Below are 16,010 nucleotides of genomic sequence, written 5' to 3'. Positions count from 1 at the left end.
TATTACAATATTTCATTCATAAAAGAAAGGGAGATTGTATATTTTAGCAGAGACATATTTCATTATCACTGATCTAGTATATATATTTGTTTAGGGGCCAGCTGAAGGACGCCTCCGGGTGCGGGAATTTCTCGCTGCATTGAAACCTGTTGGTGACCTTCTGCTGTTGTCTGTTCTATGGTATGGTTGTTGTCTCTTTGACACATTCCCCATTTCCAATCTCAATTTTAATTTTACATGCATGTGTATATGATCTCTCTCTGATTTTAGTAAGTTCAAGGCTATTAATTTCAAAAAGGGGGGTCTGCGATAACCGATGAAAAAACATGCATTTTGACAATTTATTGCACATGATGCTGAGTCATAACTACAAACATCTCAAGGGTTGACAATGTTGACTGGGGCATGGAAATATGGTCACCTGGACTTCTCCCGTTCCGGCAGAAACTTTAACCCTTGATTAAGGGAGGTGTCCGTTTGACAGGGCGGGGATGTATAAATACCCTGCAACATCCGGTCAGAATCGAAGCTTCGTGTAGAGAAAGTAGGTTGGCCCTCTGCACTTGAAATAACACTTGAAACAAATTCGTAAGGGGTTCAAGTTTCCCGTCCTTCATTCCGACCGGTCAACCTATTTGGGACTGATGGTTTCTCGTTCTGAATATGTATTAAATATTTGCCACTGAACGTTTTAAGCAACAACTAATTGATAAAGCATAACTAAAAATTATTAACATATTTCCAAAAATATATTTTACCGTTTTGCTCTTAAACTTGTTTGTAAGATGCACATATTTATTCGTTTAAAACTTAGTCTTATAGGGATTTCAGTCGTCTTTGGTTCACGTGCAAAAAAATGGTAATTGTGGAATAATTTCAGTAAAAAAAGGGTGGGGGTTGGGGTTAGGGGACCGAATAGAGTGAAAAATAAAAAGACAGGACAGAGATTACACTTAAAAAAATGCAGGACAAAATTTTACATCTTAGCCTTCCTCTCACCCCCCTTAGAAATATAAAATGGTTGCTCCCTTACAACAATTTTTACAGAACGTATCTCCAATGCCAAACATACCGTAGGTCATAAATGACGTCACAACCGTATATATATATATATAGTTTGAACAACACACATTGTAAAAGATAATATGTCGTCAAACTTTTCTTTGCTTCTATTCTATGGAAAGGGAATGATCGCAATATTTGGTCTGCAGCTTGATAAATTTGAGTTGAAGTGTGGAGGCAATTTTAACATACAACCACTTCTTCGACGATAGTTTAAAATTTTACAACACCCATTGTACAAGGAAAATTTGGATACACGGGGGAGAGAGGTCCTACGTACTATGAAATAACAGGGGTCCCTACATTGCTGCTAAAACAACGTACACGGAACCTCACACAAACGGATCTTAACGTTCGAGTTGCAGTTTGAGTTAAAATTGGAGTTATGCTTCGCGTTCAAGATAGATATCGAGCTAAAGTTCGAGTTTATTAATAAATTCAAGTTTCGTTTTTTACACTTCGATTTAAGCTCCGAGTTAGAGTCGCATTTCAAGTTGAAAGTTAAACTTCGAGTTATGATTTGAGGTATTTAATTTGAGTTCGTCCTTCAACATGTTCAATAAATTTTAATTGCGCGTCCAGAACTTTAAAAAAAAACTGTAATACTGCTTCCATTTTTAAACAGCAATGTCCAGTGAATTTAAGTAAGAATTCGAGTTAGTTTTATTGTTAAATACTTTTTTGTGGCACAAACAATCTTTTATTGAAACGGTATTAAAATGAATATTAAAATATCCAAGACTGAATACTCAAAACGGGAAAAGATGGCAAAAAATAATGATTCCAGTAGAAATGGTTCATAATCTCTCTTCGTCCCTCTTTACCTCTTTAACCTCTTTAGAACTAGTTAAGCCGCACGTATCTCAATCAAAGTACCCCGTCAAAGTAGTCTCTCTTCGTCCCTTTTTTACCTTTTAGAACTAGTTAAGCCGTACGTATCTCAATCAAAGTACCCCGTCAAAGTAGTCTCTCTTCGTCCCTTTTTTACCTTTTAGAACTAGTTAAGCCGCACGTATCTCTATCAGAGTACCCCGTCAAAGTAGCCTCTCTTCGTCCCTCTTTACCTTTTAGAACTAGTTAAGCCGCACGTATCGCAATCAAAGTACCCCGTCAAAGTAGTATCTCTTCGTCCCTTTTTTACCTTTTAGAACTAGTTAAGCCGCACGTATCTCAATCAAAGTACCTCGTCAAAGTAGCCTCTCTTCGTCCCTCTTTAACTTTTAGAACTAGTTAAGCCGCACGTATCTCAATCAAAATACCCCGTCAAAGTAGCCTCTCTTCGTCCCTTTTTTACCTTTGAGAACTAGCCAAGCCACAGGTATCTCGATCAAAGTACTCCGTCAAAGTATCCTCTTTTCGTCCCTCTTTACCTTTAAGAACTAGTTAAGCCGCACGTATCTTAATCAAAATACCTCGTTAAAGTAGCCTCTCTTCGTCCCTTTTTTACATTTAAGAACTAGTTAAGCCGCATGTAACTCAATCAAAGTACCTCGTCCAAGTAGTCTCTCTTCGTCCCTCTTTACCTTTAAGAACTAGTAAAGCCGCATGTATCTCAATCAAAGTACCCCGTCAAAGTAGTCTCTCTTCATCCCTCTTTACCTTTAGGAACTAGTTAAGCCGCATGTATCTCAATCAAAGTACCTCGTCAAAGTAGCCTCTCTTCGTCCCTCTTTATCTTTAAGAACTAGTTAAGCCGCAAGTATCTCAATCAAAGTACCCCGTCAAAGTAGCCTCTCTTCGTCCCTCTTTACCTTTAAGAACTAGTTAAGCTGCAAGTATCTCAATCAAAATAACCCGTCAAAGTAGTCTCTCTTCGTCCCTCCTTACCTTTAAAAACTAGTTAAGCTACATGCATCTCAATCAAAGTACCTCGTCCAAGTAGTCTCTATTCGTCCATTTTTTTACCTTTAAGAACTAGTTAAGCCGCATGTATCTCAATCAAAGTACCCCGTCCAAGTAGTCTCTCTTCGTCCATTTTTTTCCCTTTAAAAACTAGTTAAGCAACCCGTATCTCAATCAAAATACCTCGTCAAAGTAGTATCTTTTCTTCCGTTTTTTACCTTTAAGAACTAGTTAAGCCGCACGTATCTCAATCAAAGTACCTCGTCAAAGTAGTCTCTCTTTGTCCCTTTTTACCTTTAAAAACTAGTTAAGCCGCATGTATCTCAATCAAAGTACCCCGTCAAAGTAGTCTCTCTTTGTCCCTTTTTAACCTTTAAGAACTAGTTAGGCCGCGTGTATCTCAATCAAAGTACCCCGTCAAAGTAGCCTCTCTTCGTCCCTCTTTACCTTTTAGAACAAGTAAAGCCGCACGTATCTCAATCAAAGTACCTCGTCAAAGTAGCCTCTCTTCGTCCCTTTTTACCTTTTAGAACTAGTTAAGCCGCATGTATCTCAATCAAAGTACCCCGTCAAAGTAGTCTCTCTTTGTCCCTTTTTAACCTTTAAGAACTAGTTAGGCCGCGTGTATCTCAATCAAAGTACCTCGTCAAAGTAGCCTCTCTTCGTCCCTTTTTACCTTTTAGAACTAGTTAAGCCGCATGTATCTCAATCAAAGAACCCCGTCAAAGTAGTCTCTCTTTGTCCCTTTTTAACCTTTAAGAACTAGTTAGGCCGCGTGTATTTCAATCAAAGTACCACGTCATAGTAGTCTCTCTTCGTCCCTTTTTACCTTTTAGAACTACTTAAGCCGGGTGTATCTTAATTAAAAGTACCTCGGCAAAGTAGTCTCTCTTCTTCCCTTTTTTTACCTGTAAGAACTAGTTAAGCCGCATGTATCTCAATCAAAGTACCCCGTCAAAGTAGTCTCTCTTCGTCCCTTTTTTACCTGTAAGAACTAGTAAAGCCGCATGTATCTCAATCAAAGTACCCCGTCAAAGTAGTCTCTCTTCGTCCCTCTTTAACCTTTAGAACTAGTTAAGCCGCGTGTATCTCAATCAAAGTACCCCGTCAAAGTAGCCTCTATTCGTCCTTTTTACCTTTTAGAACTAGTTAAGCCGCGTGTATCTTAATCAAAGTACCCCATCAAAGTAGTCTCTCTTCGTCCTTTTTTACCTTTTAGAACTAGTTAAGCCGCACGTATCTCAATCAAAGTACCCCGTCAAAGCAGTCTCTCTTCGTCCTATTTTACCTTTTAGAACTAGTTAAGCCGCACGTATCTCAATCAAAGTACCCCGTCAAAGTAGCCTCTATTCGTCCTTTTTACCTTTTAGAACTAGTTAAGCCGCGTGTATCTTAATCAAAGTACCCCATCAAAGTAGTCCCTCTTCGTCCTTTTTTACCTTTTAGAACTAGTTAAGCCGCACGTATCTCAATCAAAGTACCCCGTCAAAGTAGCCTCTATTCGTCCTTTTTATCTTTTAGAACTAGTTAAGCCGCGTGTATCTTAATCAAAGTACCCCATCAAAGTAGTCTCTCTTCGTCCTTTTTTTACCTGTAAGAACTAGTTAAGCCGCACGTATCTCAATCAAAGTACCCCGTCAAAGTAGTCTCTCTTCGTCCCTTTTTACCTTTTAGAACTAGTTAAGCCGCGTGTATCTCAATCAAAGTACCTCGTCAAAGTAGTCTTTCTTCGTCCCTTTTTACCTTTTAGAACTAGTTAAGCCGCGTGTATCTCAATCAAAGTACCTCGTCAAAGTAGTCTCTCTTCGTCCCTTTTTACCTTTTAGGACTAGTTAAGCCGCACGTATCTCAATCAAAGTACCCCGTCAAAGTAGTCTCTCTTCGTCCCTTTTTACCTTTTAGAACTAGTTAAGCCGCGTGTATCTCAATCAAAGTACCTCGTCAAAGCAGTCTCTCTTCGTCCTTTTTTACCTTTTAGAACTAGTTAAGCCGCACGTATCTCAATCAAAGTACCCCGTCAAAGTAGTCTCTCTTCGTCCCTTTTTACCTTTTAGAACTAGTTAAGCCGCGTGTATCTCAATCAAAGTACCTCGTCAAAGCAGTCTCTCTTCGTCCTTTTTTACCTTTAAGAACTAGTTAAGCCGCACGTATCTCAATCAAAGTACCCCGTCAAAATAGTCTCTCTTCGTCCCTTTTTACCTTTTAGAACTAGTTAAGCCGCGTGTATTTCAATCAAAGTACCTCGTCAAAGCAGTCTCTCTTCGTCCTTTTTTAACTTTTAGAACTAGTTAAGCCGCACGTGTGCCTCGTCAAAGTAGTCTCTTTTCGTCCGTTGTTTACCTTTAAGAACTTCTATTGTTTAAGACTGTATGTTACCTCTTCATTTCGACTCTGGACGATTTAGAGGTTGATATTTTGTATAGACGCTTGTCTTTTGTTTAAGACTGTATGTTGACCTCTTTTTTTCGACTCGGGACGATTTAGAGCTTGATATTGTGTATAGACGCTTGCCTATTGTGTAAGACTGTATGTTGACCTCTTTATTTAGACTCGGGACGACTTAGAGCTTGACATTTTGTATAGACGTTTGTCTATTGTTTAAGACTGTATGTTGACCTTTTTATTTAGACTCGGGACGACTTAGAGCTAGACATTTTGTATAGACGTTTGTCTATTGTTTAAGACTGTATGTTGACCTCTTTATTTAGACCCGGGACGACTTAGAGCTAGACATTTTGTATAGACGTTTGTCTTTTGTTTAAGACTACATATGTTGACATCTTTATTTAGAATCAGAACGATTTAGAGATTTTAACATCTTTGTGGCGACTAGCCTCGTTCTCGTTAGGTTTTTGGCTCTGCTGGACACACTCTGTAAGAAGAGGGTATGGAACGGTACATATACACAGTGGTGGATCCAAAAAAAAATTAGATGTGTGGGCCAACTGACTGCCTATTTTAAGAGGGAACATGCTCCAGTCATGCTTCAGTGATTCCTTTTATAATTAAGCAACAACAAAAATGAGGGGTATTTGGCCCCCTCTAAATCTGTCTCTGTTACAGGCATGGGGTTATGCAAATTTGTAATTCATCACATTTTTCTTAGGAACTACAATACAAGCATTTCTTTAATTTGGTTACAAGGTTTATATCATTGAGCTATACAGTGTGATGTGTTTTCAAATTCATCACTAAACAACTTCCTGTTTACTGAAATATTTGGGCATGGGTATCATTAGTGAGCAGTATATCGCTACTGAGTTTCACTGGTATTTATTTAAACAGATTGATAGTTTTTTTTTTTAGGTACAATGTACTTGAAATTTAGATATTTTAGTCCTCTACAGTGACAAGAAGTTAATAAGCCTGTATTTTGTTAAAGGAAATTATATATTGCTTATTTCAGATAAACCACACAACCCAATGATAAATGCTGGAGCCATTCTGACCTGTTCTTTACTCAAGCAGAACATGAATCTTGCAGATAGATTTGATTATGTAAGTTTTCTTACTACTGTCAACCAGACTTTTTCTTGTGTTTATATAGTCATTTTTGATGATTACTTGAGTTTATTATCTTCCCTTTATTAGCGGTTTTGTAATTCACTGTACAGATTAAGTGTTAAGTGTCCTTTCTTTATCATAGAAGGAGATCTGAGATTATTGTCAATGAGACAGCTAATTTGCAGGGGCAGATCCAGCCATTTTAAAAATGGGGGGTTCCCAACCCAGGACAAAGGGGGGTTCCAACTATATGTTCCCATTCAAATGCATTGATCGGCCATAAAAAAGGGGGGGTTCCAACCCCCCCACCCCTGGATCCGACAATGTATTCACCAGAGACCAATGATACTGATGTGTGCACTTTATGTCTTTCAACAATGAGCAAACATACATCTCATTGCAAACTTTTACTAGATATAGGAATATGTGGTATCAGTGCAAATGAGACAACTCTCCATCATCCAAGTCATGATTTGTAAAAGTAAACCATTAGGACCAATGAATTAAGGTCTCTCTAGGTTCATTCAGAATATGACCGAGGTAAAACATGTTAAGTCCTCAATAGCACACCTTGTCACAGTTATGTTAATGTAAATAGATACTAGAACACACCCGCGAAATTGCGGGCATTTAAAGCGTAGTTTAAAGTATGTAAAGTGTTGTTGGAAGAATTTTGTAAAATATTGAATGACTGGAGAATTTCAGCAAAAGTATCATAAGTCAAAGGTTATTAGGGACAGGAAAATGTTTTTTTTTTGTTTATCCCTCCTCCTTTATTTCCAATATTCCCATTTTTTTGGTTTTCTTTCAATTTCAATAAGTATGTTATGAACATTCAAGTAAGGAGCCTGTAATTCAGTGGTTGTTGTTTGTTTTATATGTGTTACACATTTGTTTTTCGTTCATTTTTTTTTGTACATAAATAAGGCCGCTAGTTTCTGGTTTGAATTGTTTTACATTGTCAGTTCGGTGCCTTTTAAAGTTGAGTATGCGGTATGGGCTTTGCTCGTTGTTGAAGGTTGTACGGTAACCTATAATTGTTAATATCTGTGTCATATTGGTCTCTTGTGGAGAGTTGTCTCAACATGGCAATCATACCACATCTTCTTTTTTTTGTAATCAATGAATTTTGTAAAAGATTTAATGACTGGAGAATTTCAGAAAAGGTATCAAAAGTTCACATGAATATTTTTAGCGCTTATCTGTATATTAAGAAAACATTCATTACTATATAAATATAGTGTATTTACTTTCAATTCTAAGTTTATTTATCGATCCATAGTGGTCATTGATATAGTATACAGACCCTCTCTATTTAATAAACTCTGTGACTGCCGTGGATAGTAAACTTGAAAATGATAGCAGATAGAAGCCGAAAATACACTTTATTATTTGTATATGCATGTCAAAGTATACAGAAAAACGCAAACCAGAAGTCTAATATGACTTAAAATTTCGTCCAATGACGGGACAATATCCGGATGCCTTTTTTCTTGTTTTTCTCCAAAAAAAACCTCAATCTGAATAATCATATGAATGGATGACAAATGGCACCATGCAATGTACCTATAGGACACAGAGGCGTGTTGATCAATTAATTGTGGAAAAAAGAGAAGCGACACCCCAAATGAGGTCTTCTCGTTTAATAGTATAGATACCTGGTACATTAGGGACAACATCAAAAGTTCAATGAAGGATAAAAAACTTAATTCACATAGTTTTTTCACTGACCCCCACACACCCCCTCTTAACTTAATTTGGGAAAAAATGATTTACCAATAGGGATATATGTAAATCGATTTTGGATTAACAAAACTTACAGCAATGTTGACCCCCAACCCCCAAACTATTTGATTTAAGTTTTGTATCCTGCATCGATCTTTTGGATGATTGTAGGATAAATTAAAACATGGATTATACAGAAAATATAAAAAAACTATGGCCTCAAATTATGAATTAAAGAATTGAAACTCATAACTGCCAATCCTTGTCAATTAAGTTTATTGAAATGATAGATTTAAATATTAAACAAAGTTAACGAGTTATTGCATAAGTTCTTAAAGTATTTTTTCTTCATTACTATAGGTAACAAAGATGTTTAAAAGATTGACGGGTGGAGAATATCTGGCATTCAATAATGCTGTGTAAGTAGATATAGAGAACACATCCTACTTATACAAGAAAGTTTGATAACGAAAAGGGGGATGCGTCAGAGACAACAACCCAACCAAAGAGTAGCAAACCTTCCAAGGTCACAAAGGATCATCAATGCAGCAAGAAAATCCAACAACGGAGGTGACCTTCAGCTGGCCATAAGCTACATGTATTGTGAATACTTGGGTTCATAGAATATGGACTTCACACTAAACTCTGAAACATAAATGAACCAAAAAGAACCCCAAAAAATAAACATACAAGACTAAAATAGAGTTTTATTTCAATAAAATAAAAATGTTGTTACAGTACGCAAGTGAAAAAAGATGGTCCCAAGGGAACGTCACAATCTAAAAATGGATGATTAACAATAGAAAAGTAGACCATTTGAATTTTGAAAGAGGTATTTAAATATTGGCTCAACTATGAAACTATGAAAGTAATTTGTTTATATCGTTTTTTAGGTTTTTATCTGAGAGAGAAACAGCTGACCGCAATTTTGCTTTGGGATATTATATGAGAGAAAATAAGGTATGACATATTTAGGTTATGCCCCATCAAATTTAGATTTTGTAGGTACTTGTACTTATAATATATTTGTACTGGAAAATTATAGATTAACTATGAGTAGTTTTAATAAATCATCTAAACTAAGTTAACAGTTTCACCTTACCTTGACACTACTTTCAACGCCAGTTAACACAAAAATATTTTGTTTATGTTTTTAAAACATTTTGAAAAATGTTGGGAAAATATCGTAGAAAATATTAAAATAACGTGCTATTGTATGGCATCAGAAATATTTTCAAAACATTTCCATAAAATGTCCAGGATATTTTTAAGACATCATTAAAACGTTTCTAAATTTTGTTGACAATGTTTGTAAAATGTTTTATAAATGTTTGTTTATATTAAAATATCCTTGAAACATTTTTAAAACATAAAACAAAAATGTGTTGCAGGATAAAATGTTGTGAAAATGTTCAAAAAACATTTTACAAAATGTTTTTATAATGTTCATAATCTCAAAACATCATTTAAATGTTATATGAATATCATAAGAAAAATGTTTTCTAACATCATTATTCAAACGTTTTATAAAATATTAAACAATCATTTGATTGTGTTTGAATATGGCGGGGGTGATCGTGTCCTCTTATGAAGCTATAATTATAGTTTATCTAATTCCAACTATTTCAATCCAACTTTGTCTAGTGTAGAGCATGTGGACACTTTTCTCATAATCCTAGATCTGCATCTGAAAAAACAACTGCTGTCATACTGATCTTTAACACACATCTCCTTTCACAATTGTGTCGTTGGGTTGCTGGTATCTTTAGATATATGTGCCGTTGGGTTGCTGGTCTTTAGATATACTAAAACACACCCGTGATTGCGGGGCTGTGAATGAATTTAAGTATATAACTATGCGCAAGCCTTATTTTAGTATTAGTAATTGTCATCTGATAAAGTCATGCCGATGATAAGATACACAGTTTTCTCTGCTTTCAAATCTTTCTGTTTTGAACCCGTCGGACTGGAACTTATCAATTATTGGTAATATTAATTATTTGGAAAACAAAAGGTCCAGGAATGGAGTATTTTTTAATCAACAGCATTGTAGAATATATTAGTTATGAATAAAGTTGAATCTTTGATTCGCTGTTTTATGTCATGCATGCCCACAAACAAATTGAAAACTGTACCTATACGCCTTATTTTTAGTCCAGATTTGTTATCTTAGAAAGTCTTACTAATTAAAATACTATATTAGGTAACAATTTGACAATTTAGTTGTGTAAACCCTGTGATTATGACCCGTGTATATAGCATATTAATCCTGAATACACCGTTTGGTGGTGCGCCTGTCAGATGCGGAACGTACAGATAAGGTAAAAGGTAACAGGTGAATATATTATTGGTATCGATATCGGACTCGACCCGGAACTTCTTAATTATTGGCAATAGTAATTACGTGGAAAACAAAAGGGCCTGGAGTGGTGTAATTTTTAATCTACACCTTTGTGCTATGTTAGTTAAATATAAAGTTGAATTCTTTGATTCGTCGTTTTTACGTGATGACGGCTGACAAATTGGACCTCGTAATTATAGTATTATAGATGTGTCGTTGGGTTGCTGGTGTCTTTAGATATATGTGTCGTTGGGTTGCTGGTGTCTTTAGATATATGTGTCGTTGGGTTGCTGGTGTATTTAGATGTATGTGTCGTTGGGTTGCTGGTGTCTTTAGATATATGTGTCGTTGGGTTGCTGGTGTCTTTAGATATATGTGTCGTTGGTTGCTGGTGTCTTTAGATATATGTGTCGTTGGGTTGCTGGTGTATTTAGATGTATGTGTCGTTGGGTTGCTGGTGTCTTTAGATATATGTGTCGTTGGCTCTGCTGGGGTCTTTAGTCTTTAGATATATGTGTCGTTGGGTTGCTGGTGTCTTTAGATATATGTGTCGTTGGGTTGCTGGTGTCTTTAGATATATGTATCGTTGGGCTGATGGTGTCTTTAGATATATGTGTCGTTGGGTTGCTTGTGTCTTTAGATATATGTGTTGTTGGGTTGCTGGAGCCTTTAGATATATGTGTCGTTGGGTTTCTGGTGTCTTAAATTGATTTTTACACCAGAACAACCAGAAAAATGAGAGGATTCTGTCGATATCTATATTTTAGCATCTTGTTTTTCTCGTCTTTTATTACACTAAATCTATTAGATGTTGGATGTGTACTGATAGATATTTTTCCTTTCGATACATGTTTTTTTATTAGTCAAATCTTAACTTTGTATCTTTAGTGTTTTTGTTAGTTTTTTTAGTGCTTGTATAGATTTGATGAGTTAAGCTTTTTTGAACTGATTTTAAGAGTTTGTTCTTACGCTGTTCTATAACACCACTGTACCAGGTTATGTGAGGGTTTGGCGCCCGCAAACATTTTTAACCTCGCCACAATCTATATTTGCCTGTTCCAATTATTGTTTTGTATATAGATATAGGAAGATGTGGTGTGAGTGCCAATGAGACAACTCTCCATCCAAATAACAATTTAAAAATTAAACCATTATAGGTTAAAGTACGGCCTTCAACACGGAGCCTAGGCTCACACCGAACAACAAGCTATAAAGGGCCCCAAAATTATAGTTTGTTCTTGTGTTGTGCCGATCCACCACTGTTCGAGGTTAAGGGGGGGGGGGGACACCCGCTAACATGTTTAATCCCTCCACATTTTGTATGTGCCGGTCCCAAGTCAGGAGCCAATAACTCAGTAATGTCGTTTGTTCGCTGCATATTATATTTGTTTTTCGTTCATTGGTTTGTACATAAATCAGGCCGTACGTTTTCTAGTATAATTTGTTTTACATATGTCATTTCTGGGATCTTTATAGATTGCAATATGATATGGCTTTTCTCATTGTTGAAGGTCGTACAGTTGTTTTACCTTCTACGTCATTTTTTCTCTTGTGGAGAAATGTCTCATACGTAATCGCCAGACCTACATGTTTACCTTGGAATCATTTCATACACCACTTTTATGGTTCATTGCTTAATGTGAAGTTTTCGTAATTAGATCTTTTTCTCCAATACTGTCTGCAATAGGCTATTTATATACTTGTATGGTGTATGGTATGATTGTAAAACATGTCTGTCTGGTAGGGTCCATCAGACCTTGACCTCCTTCGCACCGATCACTGGTAATGTTAAGTTCATGTGATACCTGTGCTTGCAGTAAAACTTTCATGTTACAGACTTTTAACATAAATTCAATCAGGATGAGAAAAAAAACAGTTCAGTGTGAGCACTCATGTTTAAGCTGAACCACGAAAAAAAGGTTAAGGACAATGGAAATATGACATACAGTTTGATACCAATTTTTAACTATTAATTTTTCCTGTTAAACTTTATGAGATGTTTTTATTTGTTATTAAATGATAAGGTCAGGACATTCCTAAAACTAAAGTTCAGATATCAGGACATTCGTATGACTAAAGTTCAAATGCCCTCTTAAAAATTACTTTTTCTCTTTTTTTTATATTTCCAAAAGAATTTCCGAAATAAGTTTGGTGTTTAGTTCTGTTACCTCAGACATAGAAATCTACCAGTAAGAGGATACATATGCTCGGCTATCCTGCTCTGAATTAATTACTTATACCTATTAGGTCGAATTTTACTTAAGAAATTACTTATACCTGGTCGAATTTTACTTAAGAAATTACTTATACCTATTAGGTCGAATTTTACTTAAAAAAAATTACTTATACCTATTAGGTCGAATTTTACTTAAAAAAAATTACTTATACCTATTAGGTCGAATTTTACTTAAGAAATTACTTATACCTATTAGGTCGAATTTTACTTAAGAAATTACTTATACCTATTAGGTCGAATTTTACTTAAGAAATAACTTATACCTATTAGGTCGAGTTTTACTTAAGAAATTACTTAGATTTTCAATACCACATGAATTATACTTTTGTAATGTTTTGTTTACCTAAGATGGACGACGGAGGATCTGCTCGAAAAGAAGCAAATAAATCTTTTGTAGAATAGTTTTAACCATTAGTTCCGTAAATGATAAGTTTGAGAATATTTCATTTGGTACAATTAAAAAGTGAGAAAACTTTTTGATAATTTATCTATAGTCCAAAATTTTCAAATGATACATAATTCTAAAATAAAAACGATATTTATTGCTGTCACTGATAGATGTTAACTATATGTGTTAATTTCATTCAGTATTGCAATGTTATGTACGAATAAAGGGAGATGTGGGATATACCTCAATGAGACAACGATCCAACAACACAAATAACCAATAGACCACTGTGGACAAAACACAAAGTACGAGTTAAAGGAGGTGTGGGATACGGTATATGTCAATGAGACAGCAATCCAACAACACAAATAACCAGTAGACCTCTAATGGACAACACACAACGTACGGGTAAAATGAGATGTGGGAAATATGTCAATGATATAGCAATCCATCAACACAAATAACAAAAAGACATCTAGTGGACAACACACAACGTACGGGTAAAAAGGGGGGTGGGATATACGTCAATGAGACAACGATTCAACAACTCAAATAACCAATGGACATCTAGTGGACAACACACAACGTACGAGTAAAAGGAGGTGTGGGATATACGTCAATGAAACAACAATCTAACAACACAAATAACCAAGAGACGTCTAGTGGACAACACACAACGTACGAGTAAAAGGAGATGTGGGATATACGTCAATGAGACAACAATCCAACACCACAAATAACCAATGGACATCTAGTGGACACAACACAACATACGAGTAAAAGGAGGAGTGGGATAAACGTCAATGACACAACAATCCCACACCACAAATAACCAATGGACATCTAGTGGACACAACACAACATACGAGTAAAAGGAGGAGTGGGATAAACGTCAATGACACAACAATCCAACAACACAAATAACCATTAGACATCTAGTGAACAACACTAAACGGACGAATAAAAGAAAATGTGGGATAAACATCAATGAAACAACAATCCATCCACACAAATAACAAAAAGACATCAAGTGGACAACACCCAATATACGAGTAAAAGGAAGTGTGGGATATACTTCAATGACACAACAACGTATGAGTAAAAGGGGTGGGGGGGATATACCTCAATGAGACAACAATCCAAAAACACAAATAACCAATAGATCACTGTGGACAAAACACAAAGTACGAGTTTAAGGAGGTGTGGGATATTGTTCAATAAGACAGCAATCCAACAACACAAATAACAAGTAGACCTCTAGTGGACAACACACAACGTACGGGTAAAATGAGATGTGGGATATATGTCAATGAGATAGCAATCCATCCACACAAATAACCAAAAGACATCTAGTGAACAACACACAACGTACGAGTAAAAGGAGATGTGGGATACACGTCAATGAGACAACGATCCAACAACACAAATAACCAATGGACGTCTAGTGTACAACACACAACGTACGAGTAAAAGGAAATGTGGGATATACGTCAATGACACAACAATACTAGTGTCAAGCTATCCAGCAATTCTCATCCTGCAATTCTGTTTATAAAAATCTATCCTGCAATTCGTCATCCTGCAATTGCGTTTGGTAAACTACTTGAGCGACATTTTTTTTTTTTTAAAATCATAGTTTTTGACTTTTATGTTCACTGCAAGATTTATATAGAAAATAACTAAAGTTTTATATCCCATTTACACACTTTCAAATTAAGTTTGCAAATTTCTAACTCATATTTACAGTTTTGTAATTAGCATTTACATGTACCATAATATCAAGATGACAATTCAATTATCTGTTAAGTTCGGAATGTGATGAACGCATGTTTAATCCACATTTGTGGTTTTCAAAACTCATATTAACGACCAAGAATAGAATTTTGATGTAAAATAAATTTGTCATGATATACTAAACTAGTACCAACAACACAACTTCTTTTTTAAACAGGGTCACCTCACTTGTTCAAACCCAATGCCCCGGCAGTTCTTTATGGCTAGGGATTATACACTCTGCCCTTATAAATAGCTATTGGGTAGTACTACAACGAGGGGGCAAATAATTTCTGGGGTAAGCATTTCTAAAGGACGAAAATTGCGTCCGAAATACGGAAATAAGCCTTAATTCGATAAAATACGCATTGGGGGCGCCCACTTTCCGACCCATTGTCTCGGTAGTTCTTTATGGCTAGGCATTATAGCAGCTACTCTTATGAATAGCTATTGGACAGTACTACAACGTGAGGGTAAAGAATTTCTGGGGTAAGCATTCTTAAAAGCCGAATTTTTCGTCCGTAACACGGAAAAAAAGTCAAAATTGATAAGATATGCACTGGGGTCACCTCACTTGTTCAAACCCAATGCCCCGGCAGTTCTTTATGGCTAGGGATTATACACTCTGCCCTTATAAATAGCTATTGGGTAGTACTACAACGAGGGGGCAAATAATTTCTGGGGTAAGCATTTCTAAAGGACGAAAATTGCGTCCGAAATACGGAAATAAGCCTTAATTCGATAAAATACGCATTGGGGGCGCCCACTTTCCGACCCATTGTCTCGGTAGTTCTTTATGGCTAGGCATTATAGCAGCTACTCTTATGAATAGCTATTGGACAGTACTACAACGTGAGGGTAAAGAATTTCTGGGGTAAGCATTCTTAAAAGCCGAATTTTTCGTCCGTAACACGGAAAAAATGTCAAAATTGATAAGATATGCACTGGGGTCACCTCACTTGTTCAAACCCAATGCCCCGGCAGTTCTTTATGGCTAGGGATTATACACTCTGCTCTAATAAATAGCTATTGGGTAGTACTACAACGAGGGGGCAAATAATTTCTGGGGTAAGCATTTCTAAAGGACGAAAATTGCGTCCGAAATACGGAAATAAGCCTTAATTCGATAAAATACGCAT

The 16,010-nt window shown here is 36.1% G+C and overlaps 1 protein-coding gene and 1 long non-coding RNA gene across 2 annotated transcripts in view; one reads left to right on the top strand and one right to left on the bottom strand.

The window, feature by feature from the left end:
- Positions 1–16,010, bottom strand: part of LOC134691488 (uncharacterized) — a 277,122-nt gene that overhangs the window by 80,507 nt on the left and 180,605 nt on the right. The window lies entirely within an intron of this gene.
- On the top strand, positions 6,110–9,093 carry LOC134690570 (uncharacterized). Its single transcript, XR_010101976.1, has 4 exons — positions 6,110–6,173; positions 6,311–6,402; positions 8,494–8,552; positions 9,027–9,093. It is a non-coding gene; the product is annotated as an uncharacterized LOC134690570 (long non-coding RNA).

This window comes from Mytilus trossulus, chromosome 11, assembly GCF_036588685.1.
Source record: "Mytilus trossulus isolate FHL-02 chromosome 11, PNRI_Mtr1.1.1.hap1, whole genome shotgun sequence".
NCBI classification, from domain to species: Eukaryota; Metazoa; Mollusca; class Bivalvia; order Mytilida; family Mytilidae; genus Mytilus; species Mytilus trossulus.
The sequence above is the reverse complement of the archived record's forward strand: the minus strand, read 5'-3'. Positions and strand labels throughout refer to the sequence as shown.